Genomic DNA, 13786 nt, shown 5'->3' on the forward strand with positions numbered 1-13786 from the left:
TCCCATAGATCCCAAGGAAACAGAGCTAAGGCAACAAAAACAGACAAGGAAGTAAATCTGCCAGCCCCCTGGCTCCAAATGTTAGGGAGACTCACCTAACTCACCAAATCTTCCTTTGACAGCTACAAAGTAATCACAGAGACTCACCAGACCCAAAAACAACCATATGTCATTCACTCAAGACAGCACAAGAAATCTCAAGGCCATAAACTCCCTGATTAGGTTCTCAGTAAAAGACCAACCCTACAAGCCCTCAGTGGCAACCCTGCCGGGACCCCTGTCACTTCTGAGACTTTCTCTGTATCTTTGCTTAAAAACTTCTAACGCTTTACTCACTCTCCTGTGTCCACGAGATTCATCCTTCAAGTCCCAGAGAGAACCTAGCTCTCCTGCTTCGATGTAAGAACTCACATTGATAGTTTTGCTAAATCAGATTACATAATCGATGAGGTTTGTTTTTCCTTTCACAATAACAACAAAAATCAAAATAGTCAGCATTTAAAATTGTTTTTTAAATTATTATAAAATGGTAATTAAAAAACATACACCCAATTATAGAGGGCAGACCACCTAGCTCTTTAATTATTCTCTCTCCTTCCAAGTATTAAAATTAAATGTGTATATGATGACAAATTCACTCTAATGCCGTAAACTGCACAGCATTGTGCCTGACACTAGTACTCAATAAAGGAAAGCTACACACACACACACACACACACACTCGGATAAGTTAAATGCCAAACTTTAACAAATTGGAGACCACCAGTGAATGAACTGAGTTGTCGTGTTTTTGTACAAACTTCAAAATAAAGACCATCCTCAGAGTGTAAGAGAAATTTAAAAAACAAAAATCAAAACCAAACCAAAAAAACTCTTTTGCTACTTTACTGCTTATAGCTATTTCTGTGTTGGAAGGATTTCCATGCTGTGCAATTTTTAAAAATTCAGATATAAATTGCATTCTGAGTCTTTAACTGTCATCCCTTACCTACACTTGCAGAGAGTTCTGCTTTCTTCAAAGTAGCATCGTTGTTCTCCTATATTTGCTTTATAAGGAAGTGTCAAACATCAACCTTATTAAATTTATACCAGAACAAAATCATATATGTGTGTGTTCCCATAACATTTTAAACCTCTGCTAAAAATGTGTGGAAATTTCTGAGCTCATCCAGCTTCTCATTTATTTTATAAATGAAGATATGGAGGCCAAGGAAGAATAACTACCTAATTGTACATATTTAGGACCCTGGGTGGCTCAGTCCGTTAAATATCTACCTTCAGCTCAGATCATGATCTTGGGGTCCTGGGATCAAGTCCTACCTTGGGTTCCCTGCTCAGTGGGGAACTGGCTTCTCCCTCTCCCTCTGCCCTACCCACTGCTTGTGATGTCACGTACTGGATCTCTCAAATAAATAAATAAAATCTTAAAAAACAATAAAAGTAAAATAAATGTATTTATTCATATCCATAAAGCTTACCAATCCAATTTTTCAACTATTGTTTTCCTTACATGCAAAAGTTATTGTTAAATATGAAATATTAAAATTAAATATTAAATATTATTCTCTTTTCTTTTTTCCAGGTTTCCAGTTTTTCACAAGTGAAAAGATGATTTGTTAATCCAAACCAATATTCTTATACTGTTGTGTTGTGACACAAATTTTAGAAACATTATTCAAGTCTGATTAGGTTAAAGATGAATCATTATTTACAAATTATTTACTTAGACTTTCTAGGCTAGAGGCCACCAGACAAACACTGCAATATCCACAGTAGCCAAGTTTAAGTTTGATTTGTTTCTGAAGATATCACGTAAATATTGCTCTAAAAGCAAATTTTTTCTTTCTGTGTCCATCCAATCTAACTCGACTAGTACTGCAAGTTACAATTCTCAAATGAAAGACACTTCTCAGCGAATAAATGGTGATTACTTTTCTCATGGGTGTGTTTGATTCAGTGGCCACAGGTAGGGACACCACAAGAGTTCTGCAAGGTTTGGTTTTGTTCCTCCTGTAGATTAGCTATGGGTCTGTGCATGTGCATTTGACAGCAAAGGAGGAGTGGTATTTTACTCATGTAGATCAGCTATTCAACTGGTTAACATTCTTTTGGAATTTGGAGATAAAAGGCAATGTAAAAACATTTTCAATGTATTGTCATAAAACCCTTTAATGTTTTTATCTGTAAAAAATATCCAATCTAGTATCAGTTTCAGAAATACTTCACTGCTCAGTTTCCCAATATTGAAGAGGTACCACAGAGCAAAATAATTCTAAATTGTAATCATCCCAATGTTATAGTTTAAAACCTGTGGGATCTGGGGCGCCTGGGTGGCTCAGTCAGTTAAGCAGCTGCCTTCAGCTCAGGCCATTAACTCTGGGTCCCCCCAGACTCCAGCATCTGGCTCCCTGCTCAGCAGGGAGTCTGCTTCTCCCTCTCCCCCGCCCCTCCCTCTGCTCATGCTCTCTCTCTCACTCCGCACTCTCTCTCTCTTTCAAATAAATAAAAACCTTTTTTAAAAAATAAATAAAAATAAAAAATAATAAAACCTGTGGGATCCACCATATTTTTTTTTAAGATTTATTTATTTACTTATTCAGAGAGAGCAAAAGAGAGGCAGAGACACAGGCAGAGAGAGAAGCAGGCTCCATGCAGGGAGCCCAACGTGGGACTCGATCCTGGGTCTCCAGGATCACACCCCGGGCCGCAGGCAGTGCTAAGCCACTGCACCACCAGGGCTGCCCTCCACCATATTGCATCAATCTGAGTTTTGGAGGCCTTCAGAGGAGAAACCAGAATATGAATTGGGCCTTATTTGACCAGGAAGTCAGGATATAAACTGACACTCTGTCAGCCAGATTCTGCATGATAAAGTCATCCAGCCACTGTCCACAGACTCCAGAAATGAAGGAGGGAGGTGGGGCTGACCAGAGAGCCCTGGGTGACTGTGAGAGGAGGCAGAGGTTCAGCTGGCAGTGCCACCTGGCAGAGGCTGTAGGTCACTGGAGGCAGTGAGCGCATCAGGCTGAAGGGACTGGGGTACAGCTGTCCACAGGCCTGTCCACTGACTTTGGAGACTCCACTAGGCCATAGGCGCAAAGAGAAAGGAGAACAGAAGGGTCACAGGCAGGACAAAACATTATGCAAGACTTCTGCGCACGTGAACAGAAATGCTGGGGAACTTCGTGGGAGTAGCCAGGGCAAAATAAGTTGAAAGTAACTTAAAAAAAAAGTTTTGGCTCTCGAAAATGAGATCCTTAACTGTGTCATCCAACGTGAATATAAGAAACTTGTTTTGGGGCGTCTGGGTGGCTCAGTCGGTTAAGCATCTGCCTTCAGCTCAGGTCATGATCTCAGGGTCCTGGGATCAAGTGGGAAGCCTACTTCTCCCTCTCCCTGCTCCCTGCTTGAGTGCTCACAGGCTCTCTCTCTCTCTAATAAATAAATCTTTTTCAAAAAATAAGCAGAAATAGCTGGAGACAGAAAATAAAGGCATTCTCTCAGTCTCCCTACACAACCTTGAATGAATTGATACTAAGATATCACTGAGCACAAAACAAGAATGTTCTTTCCTTGGCATCGCCACCACAGCAGGACATTCCCACACTCCCTTCAGATTTCGATGATATCACCAGCTGTCTAACTGGTCTTCCTCCAAACCATTCTGCCCATAGCTGCCTGGATAATCTTTCTCAACATCTATAACCACCTACCCTCACTAGGTAAAAGAGTAGCATTCAACAGGACAGTTTCTTCTTCCCCAAAGGGCTGTCCTATCATTTGTAGGTAGTCAGTTGTTTTCATCTGCTCGACGTCTTTTCTTTTGGGAAGTTTCCTGCCTTCCTGTGTTTCCTGTTTCTTCATGTGTTTCAGGAGGGCTTCTGGGAAAGGACAGGATAAGCTGGGTCAGAGTCTCTCCTGAGAGTGAGAGACTCTTGAGTAAGTTACGTGAGGTTCAAAGGCCATAGGAGCAGAATGCCTGGAAGGCCCAGCTGTGGAAAGCAAGTCCACAAGCTCTGCTACCAGGTCCTCAGAGGGGCCTCTGGCCCCATGCGTCTCAAGACTTGCTTCCATCAGCTAACCAATTTCTCCCCAGTTGTATTAGTTTCCTAGAGCTGCCAAAACAAATTCCCACACACTGGATGGCTTAAATATTTATTCTCTCAGAGTTCTGGAGGCTAGAAGTCCAAAATCACGCTGTTAGCTGGGCCATGCCAGGGAGGAACACTTCCTTGCCTCTTCTGTTGACTCCTAGCATTCTGTGGCATTTCTTGGCTTATTGCTACATCACTCCACACAGCCTCTAGCATCACATGGCCTTCTTCCCTGTATGTCTGGATCCAAATCCTCCTCTTTTTTCTCTTATAAAAACACCAGTATTTGGATTTAGGGCCCACCTGAATCCAGTGTGACTTCGTCCTAACTTAATTACATCTGCAAAGACTCTATTTCCAAATGAAGTCACATTCTGAGGTTCCAGGTAAACATGAATTTCAAGGGAACACTACTCAACCCACTATGCCAATAAGCCTTCTAGCTGAAGCTAACAGATACAGTTTTGGGTAGAAGTGACCCTTCCTCCTTTTCACCCCTATTGTACCTGGTTCTTCTATCACACTATCTATCTGCCTATAGGCCCACTGACTGATGGCAGGAACTGTATTTTACCACAGGGTCTGTCTCAAACTGATACTTTCACATGTTTGATTAAGGAAGAGTAAATGAAGGTGCTCTATTCAAAGTATTTGTGAGACCTATACTGTGTCAGATACCAATGAGCCAAGAGAGCTAAGAAAAGTAAAAAGAAGGAAGCTATAGTTCTTTGACTAAGAAATCAGGCTCCACATTGCTATTGGATTTTAATCTGTTGGAGTCACTATTTATTTTACTTGTATATTTTAAGAAAAACTTTCCAACACTCCGAAATAAGGGGGAAAAATACTGTGTGACCTTTCAATGTCATATTCCAACACTATCTAATAAGCCCATTCCAGAGTATTCTGATGCTCTAGGGCTGCCCTGTCAATATGCTGGCCACTAGCCACATGCACCTACTAAAATTTAAATTTTGATTACTTAAATTAAAAATTGGGATGCCTGGGTGGCTCAGCAGTTGAGCGAGACCCTTTAGCTTAGGGCGTGATCCCGGAGTCCCGGGATCAAGTCCCAAGTTGGGCTTCCTGCATGGAGCCTGCTTCTCCCTCTGCCTGTGTCTCTGCCTCTATCTGTGTGTCTCACATGAATAAATAAATAAATAAAATCTTTTTTAAAAAAATTAAATAAAAAATTAATTTCCTTAGTTGCCCTAGCCACCTTTCAAGTCATCAATAGCTACATGTGACTTATGGGTACCACACTGAACAACACAGAAGAGACCATACCATCATCTCAGAAATCTATATTGGACAATACTATTCTAGGGAAATGTAACTTTATATATTCACTGCTTATTAAGGTTCAAATTCTGAAAAGCTAGGTCTTGCGGTAGGCAGTCTCTAGAAGCTGGAAAAGGCAATGAAAGGGACTGTCCCCTGGAGTCTCCAGAAGGAACATGGCCCTGCTCACACCATGATTTTAACCCAGTGCAACTCATTTTGGATATATGAACTCCAGACTGTTATTTTAAGCTCTCTAGTTTATGGTAATTCTTTGTACCAGCAATAGGAAACTAGTACAGGTACTAACTTGCAGAAGATTGATAAATTGCAAATGATTTCTGTATAGTTGAAAAAAAAACTCTGAAGGTTTTACTTTTTTCACCCTGTAAGACTTTAACCAGTTTTGTTTTGGTTTTGGCTTTTGATTGGGAGGGGAGGGGGCTTAGTCTAATTGTGCAATCTTACTATCTTATTCTGACATTCTTTTTTTCTTTTTAAAGATTTTATTTATTTATTTATGAGAGGCACAGAGAGAGAGAGAGAAGAGAGAAAGAGAGAGAGAGGCAGAGACACAGGCAGAAGGAGAAGCAGGCTCCATGCTGGGAACCCAACGTGGGACTCGATCCCAGGTCTCCAGGATCACACCCGGGGCTGAAGGTGGCACTAAACCTCTGAGCCACCCGGACTGCCCTCTTTTTAAAGATTTTATTTATTTATTTGAGAGAGAGACAGAGAGAGAATGAGCAGGGAGGAGGAGCAGAGGGAAAGGGAGAAGCAGACTCCCCGCTGAGCAGGGAACCTGACACAGGGCTCTATACCAGGACCCTAAGACCATGACCTGTGTGGGAGGCAGACACTTAACCCACTGAGCCACCTAGCTGCCACTGACATTCTTTTTTTCCATATCGGTTTCTTATTACTTCCTTCAAACTTGCTTTATCATCCTGGCTCTCTCATTGACTACATCTGACGCTTGCTTGCTATATATAATAATAGTCATGGTTTAATATTTTAAAAGTTACATGCTGATGTGCATCTACAGACATAAGACTTTGAGATTTTTCAAAAGTCAAAAGAGCCGACACATTTATACAATGGTAATCTGTTGAACAGTTAGTTTACAATTTAAATGAATACACTTCATATTCTACAATAAATATAATTTGTAACCAGTAGACAATTACATTCCAGGAAGAGGATATGAAGAACTTTGTCTTGGGGCACAGTGGCTGGCTCAAACAGTAAAGCATGTGACTCTTGATCTTGGGGTCATGAGTTCAAGCCCCCTGTTGGGCATAGAGTTTACTTTTTAAGAAAAGTCTATAGTCTTTCTCAAAGAGAGTAAATAAATCTTTCTTGGTGGACTGGTATTAAAAAAAAAATTTCATCTTAACTTCAAACAAATAACCCAATGTAATTAACATTAAATGTATAACTAAGAATGGATATAACTAAGAACAAACTTCTTCCTTCTTTTAGCAAATAAAACAGAAATAGAACCTATATCCATTTCAGTAAGAACTTTTCCCACCTGTCTGGTCTCTTCGTACGTTGTGCTCAGGAAACTACTGGAATATAAATGTTCTCCAAGGCTTATAGAGACTAGTACATTGAAAATGCTAAGTACTTGATTTTTTTTCCTCCCTTAGGCCTTTCAAACACCATTGTGACCAATGGTTATTTATATATATATATATATATTTTTTTGGTTATTTATATTTTTAATGAAAGACTAGATGAATCACAGTTTGGAGCTTATTATTTTAAATTCTATCATCTCTCCTCAACAATCCATAAAAATTGAGGCGATAGAATGTATACACAAAAATAACCCCTCAACCACACACACACACACAAAAAGAAAAAACAAAGCCCCTGTCCTCTCTCTCTCTCCCTAGCCCTGACATTCTTCTCCCCATGCCATTCCATCCTCCACCTGGAGGAAGCAGAGGTAGACATGTCAGAATCAGCTAAGAAGCTTTTTCAAAATTCCCATACCCACACCTACCCTATCCTGATATACCACCCCAAATAGGAATTCCCAGAATCTGTGTAGTTTAAAAATCTATAGGAGGAAGAAGAAGAAAAGTAAGAGTATATAAAACACAGGTTATAGGAGGGTATATCGAGTTAGATAAAGTAGAATCCAATAGGGTTTTACTTTTTAGCCCACCATGGCTGTTTCAACCGAGAGTGACCTTTCTAAAATGCTGACAGTCCACTGGTGTCATACTGTGATAATCTCCAGTGGTCTCCACCACTGATCAGATTGTCACATACTGTCAAATACAGCAACTGACAGGCCCTTGGAGTAAATATCTGCAGCTTCCACCAGACCTCCACTAGGCCAAGCATCTTGCATGCTAGGTTCATAATGAGTAGATACGACACTCTAAATAAAATCTTTAAAAAATTTTTTTAAATGCTTAAGAAACCAATTTTGAAGTGCAGATTCATGATATGGAGTCTTCAAATGTAAACTAACTACACCTATGACACAAACTGACTATATCTGGGGCATAGATAAAAGTTAAATATGCTTAGAAATGCACAATGAGTAAAAGAGTATCTCATCTGATAAGTTGGCATTAGATCATCATAGGTCGTCCATAAGCTTTTTTTGGAAGAATAATAATTATATTTAGCTTCCTTTGAAAGCAAAACAGCCCTACTTCCTCACAAAGTTTATGTGAAGAATTCTGAAATCCATGTGAAAATATTTTGGGTTTTTTGGGTTTTTTTTTCAGTTTTTAAAGATTTTATTTATTTATTCATGAAAGACACACAGGAGAAAGGCAGAGACACAGGCAGAGGGAGAAGCAGGCTCCATGAAGGGAGCCCAACTCGGGACTTGATCCCAGGTCTCCAGGATCATGTCCTGGGCTGAAGGCGGAGCTAAACCACTGAGCCACCAGGGCTGCCCATAAAAATATTTTGTAAATAATATCTTCTCTAAATGTAAGGTCTACAATGACCACTCTACTACTAATCATAACAGTAGTACATACCAATAGTAACAGTAGTCGTTCTTGCTACCAGTAGTGTGGCTGCTGCTGCTATTACTACTATGACTAACACCAATAATAAAGCAGCAACTAATTTCTATTCAGTTTAGTTGCTTTCTCATTTTAGGCTAGTAACTTTATACCATACATAGGCCCCTAAAAAATGAAATTTGGGTTTATAAAAAGAAAGCAAAGAAAGGTGGCCATCTAAATATGCCAGGCAACAGTTCAACATACATTAGATATAATTTTCTAACAGAGATGTTTAGATTTAGATCATCAGCAAGATTTTCTTGTTCTTTAAATGAATTTTAATATATTAAGAGATAAGAATCAATAAGTAATAAACAGCCGTTCCTAAATAATCCTGTAACTAACAGTTATACTATATGCCATCACAGGTAACCTTGTTGTTTGTTTCCCTTTAAATAAATGCCTTGAATGTTAATAACTTAGAATGTAGATATTATGGTCATCCAAAATATTACTTACTTGGCAAGTTCCCTCAAACTATTTTCTGAATAAATATTTGACAGGAGCAAAGAGTTTTAACCTTAACCTATCATCATTCCTATGTGGAGAGAGAGCTTGAATGCCAAGTTTCTTGAATCTCTAAGCCTCAAAAATCTAAATAATAGAGTCTGTTTCAAGAGGAGAAATAAATATCTTAAAAGAATAACTTGTTTACCAAATTTTATTAAAATGTTCAGGTAATTAGCAATGCTTTTTTATAATCTTGATTTTAACAAATATTACTAATAATAAATATTCTTCTTTAATAGTAAATATTCTTAATAGCCAAATAAATAAAATCATTCTATACAGCAAATGAAAGCAATTGTATATATGAGGTATGCCTGGCTGCTAGCTCAGTCAGTAGAACATGCAACTTGATTTCAGAGTCCTGAGTTTGAGTCCCACCTTGGGTTTAGAGATTACTTTAAAAAAAATTTTTTTTAATGGTATATATGAGATACGTAGCAACTATTTGACGCATTTTCATCTAAAATGAAATTATTTGAAAGCTCACTGCACCTCAACACTTTTTCATTGTAAAAATCTTGTGGAGCCTGTAAAAATACTTCTAGCTACACACACATACATACATTCATATGTACATATGAGTACGTATATATATGTGTGTGTAAACATATATATACATGATACAATATTTAAGCCAGGTTCATAAGATATGCTACAATCTTCTATCCAAAGCATAGGAATATAAATACTTTTCCCACTAATTTTTAGGGAAAGCAATGTTCTTTCTGAAACAGCCTCTCAGCATCTTCCTAATTTTTGGAATAAATCCTATTGTTACTTGCCCTGCAAAAAGAAACACTTATCTATTTCCACCACCAAAGTTAAAAGTAATATCAAATTCACATGTTGCACATCTTTCATCAAAGTAGGTCAAAAATTTAGATCCAAAAATACTATGGGGAACTTGCAACAATGGCAGAATGAAGATGTCAGCAAATCCTCTCTCCAAAACCAGTGATAAAACCGGGTAAAATTATCCAAAACTACCATTTCAAGACTGTAGAATAATCAAAGACCAACAACAAATTGACAAGTGTCTATTCATGAAAAACTATTACACTTCAAATAAGAACACGAGGTTGGTGGCACCTCCTGTGGAAATCAAGGAAATAAAAAACAAAATCAAAAGAGAAAAATCAATAAAACCAAAAGATTTTGTTTCTTTGAAAACTTCAACCAAACTGATAAACCATTAGCTATTCTGACTCAGAAAAGAGAAGACACAAATTTTCAAAGAATGAAACAAAAGACATTACAACTAAATTTACAGATATCAAGAGGATTATAAAAGATTATGAACAACTAATTGTATGCTAACAAATTAGACAATTTAGACAAAATAATAAATTCCTAGAGAGACACAAAGTACCCAAGCAGACTCATGAGGAAATAGAAAATCTGAAAAGATCTATAACAAGTAAAGGAACTAAATTACTGATTAAAAATCTTCCCAGAGAGGAAAACCCAAGCCTATATGGCTTCACAGATAAATTATATCAAATGCTTCAGAAAGAAATAATACCAACCCTACACAGTGTTATAAAGACTACCAGGAGGGATTACTGAGATATTTTCATTCATGAAATAAATCTTCATTTAAAGCAGGAAACTCGGGGACACCTGGCTGGCTCAGTCAATAGAGCATGTGACTTGATCTCAAGGTCATGAGTTCCAGCCCCATGTTGGTGTGGAGCCTACTTACAAATAGATGGATGGAGAAACAGCTGGATCAATCAATCAATCAATAGATTGATAGATAAATAAAAAATAGGGAACCAAAACTGGCCTAGCAACGATGGAAAAAATTTCAAAAATACTTTTATCATAAGACACTGCCTTGAATGTTGTTAATATTTTACCAAAACCTTTTTTATTTACATGCTGGAGTTCACAAGGTTAGCCATTACAGAATTCTTAACTGAGCACAGAAAGTCTGAGTAACAAAATCCTGCTTAGCACTAACAAAACAAAAGGCAATTTAAGGTGGGTTTGTCTTATGAGGCATTTCCTCAAAGATCTGATTTATCCCTCTTCTCAAGCTCATTAACTTTAAGCTCCTTAACTTTAAAATTAACACTGTAACCTCCTTAAACTGTTAACACTAGTACAGCTTTTATCAGGTGGGGCATGTAGTATATTGTTGGAAACTCCAGTCAGTTTAAGGATACCAATAACAAGTCTACAAAAAGATATGGAACCCCAGGAAGGGTCTTAGCTGTCATGTAAAGCATCAGTACTTACACTTTACAGAGAGGTTAAGGGACTCAAGTAAAATCTCAAAAACAGCCAGGGACGAGATTCGTCCTTTAAAGTCTATATTCCAGCATTGCTATAAGAAATCAGCTCAACCTTCCTTGTCACCCTTCTTTCTCCTTCATGGGAAATACTAGCTTTATCAAACTCATTCCATACTTACTAACACATATTGCTTGCCATACATGGAGGCACCACTAAAATGAGTAAGAAATTGCCTTTGCCATCAACATTTTCAGTATAGGATAAAGGGTAAGACAATCGTAAATACAAAGTAGATGAAATACCAGAAAGAAAATACAAAGTTCAGAAAAAGGAATGTGTTCACATTGGCTTCAGTGACTAAGAACAGCTTAAGGGAGGGGTAATATTTGAGATAAGGCTTGAAACAATAAATAGGATTTTGACAGTAAAAAATGAGAAGGACATCTCAGTCTGACTAAAGCATAGAGTTCAGGTGTTTGGAACCTTTTCTGCCCTAATATGGTCTATAGCCATTTCCTTTGCAAGCCCACGGTATCTACTCCCATGGGCACACCTGAAAGCATAGATAAAATAGGCTGCCTGCCATATACAATTCCCAATGACCCCCATCCCCAACCACCACCACTTCTAGGAACACATATTAGAATGCAAATAAGTGAGAATGATCTTATAAGAGATAATCTTCAATCTGCTTTAATTTTTAAAAGAAAATCACTTGCTGGGGCGCCTGGGTGGCTCAGTAGGTTGGGTGTTTTGACTCTTGATATCTACTCAGGTCATGATCTCAGGGTCTTAGGATCAAGCCACACATAGGTTCCACGCTCAATAGGGAGTCTGCTCGAGAATTTTCTCTCTCCTTCCCTCCTGCCCCTTTCCCCATTCTCTCTTTCTACAAATAAACAACTCTTTTTAAAAAATGAAAATCATTTGCTAAATTTAATACAGTTTTTAGTCAAAAATTGCTTGCTATATACCCCACAATGGAGGGCAATAACAGATTAAGAACTACCAATGAGACGGGAAGTAAAGGTGAGAAACATTGGCCAAAACTATCCCTGGGTGATCTGGAATACAAACCAAGGTATTTAAACAGTGAAGAAAAATGATTCAGGCTGCATTTGGGAAGGTTACTCTGGAAGTGTGGAGAAAGGGATAGCAGTTAGGAAGTTATTGCAAAGTCCCAGTTACTTAGGGGAAATAGAAGTCTAGATGAAGATGATACTGGAAAAAAGTGATGGAATTGAGAAATGTGACAAATATAGATGATAAGCTTTGTGAGGTCAGCGGTCTAACTTGTCACCTCTGTACCTCTCGTGGTCTTTAGTTCCATAACTATTTGTTGAATGGATAAATAAGATCTTGGTGGCAAGGCAGTCATGCTATAGTGGTGCAGCCAGACTGCCTGAGTTCAAATGAAGCTCTTCAATTTACTACTTCTGTGACCGTGGGTTAGTTACTTGAGCTCTCTATGCCTCAGCCTTCTAGTCTATTAAATGGAGCAAATAATAGTTCCTAGATCATAAATTAGTTTTGAGGATTAAATAAGGTGAAGTGCTTAGAAGAATACACGATACATGTATCTGCCACATGAAAGTCGCTCTTATTTTTATTGGTAAAACACTGTATCTTTAACAGAACTTCTGAAGTGAGAAGAACAGCCTTGGGGTAAGAGGAAGAGTAATCAATAGTAAGAAGAGTGTTTAATTTGGCATTTAGGGAGGTACCAAAGAGTGGGGCTTGGGGACTTGGGAAAAAGGGTTAGACTTAGAAATCTGACTCTTGACACTTCTCCATTCTACCCGCAGTCCTCCCATCTCCCACCAAGATCCTGTCACACTAGCCTCTTTCAGATCCTCCAACAGGTCAGGGTTTTCCAACCTCAGGACTTTCCCACTGCTATTCCCTCAGTGTGGAAGGGCTTAGAGCCTAGACTTAACAAATATTTAATGATTCAATAGAATTTGTCCCACTTTTAAAAATTAAATCACTAGGAATATCTGAGACTGTCATGTAAGAAAGCATGATGGGAGAAAAAAAGGTTTGAGCACGAAAAAGAGGTGGCAGCAATTACAAAGGAGTATCAGGAAGGCAACCGGAACAAAGTTGTAAGGACATGCGTAATGCCCTAAGTGCTCAGAGGAGGATAGAACGGTGAGGACTGAAAGATCACTGGATTTGGCAATCATTTCAGAAAAGAACTCTTGAGAAAGTAATTTTCCAAACAGTTGTGAGAGGATGGGGGCAGGTCAGATAAAATAAATCAAATAAAAACTAATTTACCGGGCAGGCCGGGGGGGCTCAGCAGTTTAGTGCCTGCCTTCAGCCCAGGGCGGGACCCTGGAGTCCCGGGATCGAGTCCCACGTTGGGCTCCCTGCGTGGAGCTTGCTTCTCCCTCTGCCTCTCTCTCTGTGTGTGTGTCTCTCATGAATAAATGTATTTAAAAAAAAAAACTAATTTACCAAAAACGTGTAAGGAAGAGAAGCAGAGTCCAGGGAAGGTGACCTGTAGAAACAAACTCGGGAGTTTGTGGGGTTTTGGTGTTTGTTGTTTTCGAGGCAAATGACTAATGCAAACAGGAGATAAAAACACGAGGCTAGATCTTGGGAGACGTCGTACATCCG

General features: G+C 38.7%; 1 protein-coding gene across 1 annotated transcript in view; it reads left to right on the forward strand.

Annotated features, from left to right (window-relative positions):
* AOX2 (aldehyde oxidase 2) overlaps positions 1–1936 on the forward strand; it is a 78604-nt gene extending 76668 nt beyond the window's left edge. The window contains 1 exon segment of the mRNA NM_001048132.1: positions 1583–1936. The gene's annotated coding sequence lies outside the window, so the exon portion shown is untranslated.
* The last annotated feature ends 11850 nt before the right edge of the window (positions 1937–13786 follow it).

This window comes from Canis lupus, chromosome 37, assembly GCF_011100685.1.
Source record: "Canis lupus familiaris isolate Mischka breed German Shepherd chromosome 37, alternate assembly UU_Cfam_GSD_1.0, whole genome shotgun sequence".
NCBI lineage: Eukaryota > Metazoa > Chordata > Mammalia > Carnivora > Canidae > Canis > Canis lupus.